This window comes from Cariama cristata, unplaced genomic scaffold (assembly GCF_000690535.1).
Source record: "Cariama cristata isolate BGI_N322 unplaced genomic scaffold, ASM69053v1 scaffold14647, whole genome shotgun sequence".
NCBI classification, from domain to species: domain Eukaryota; kingdom Metazoa; phylum Chordata; class Aves; order Cariamiformes; family Cariamidae; genus Cariama; species Cariama cristata.
This window is the reverse complement of record NW_009628462.1, coordinates 62192-62494: the sequence shown is the minus strand read 5'-3', so window position 1 is coordinate 62494 and position 303 is coordinate 62192. Positions and strand designations below refer to the sequence as shown.

The window sequence follows — 303 nt, the reverse complement described above, 5'->3', positions numbered from 1 at the left end:
GGTACTAGGCTGAAAATGTGGCCACTGATGTGAGGACCGGCACAGGAGCCAAGTTCTTCTTGGAAATACTGCCCTTAGACTTCATTTGTCTCTGCACTGAGATCTGTATATTACTGTCATTTTATCCTATGGCTGTAGCATCTAGAAATTTGAATTGTGAACAGAAACCCCACTGTGACGAGTGCTAAACACACCCTGCTGAGCCCATCACCATAACAAATGTGCAGAATGTTTGCCAAAGCAAACTTGACTCCTGTTCTTTCATTTGCCTGTCTGCATCTTGGAGCAAATCTCTATCCCTTC

The 303-nt window shown here is 44.2% G+C and overlaps 1 protein-coding gene across 1 annotated transcript in view; it reads right to left on the bottom strand.

Moving 5' to 3' along the window:
- Window positions 1-303, bottom strand: part of GRAP2 (GRB2-related adaptor protein 2) — a 12823-nt gene that overhangs the window by 4250 nt on the left and 8270 nt on the right. The window lies entirely within an intron of this gene.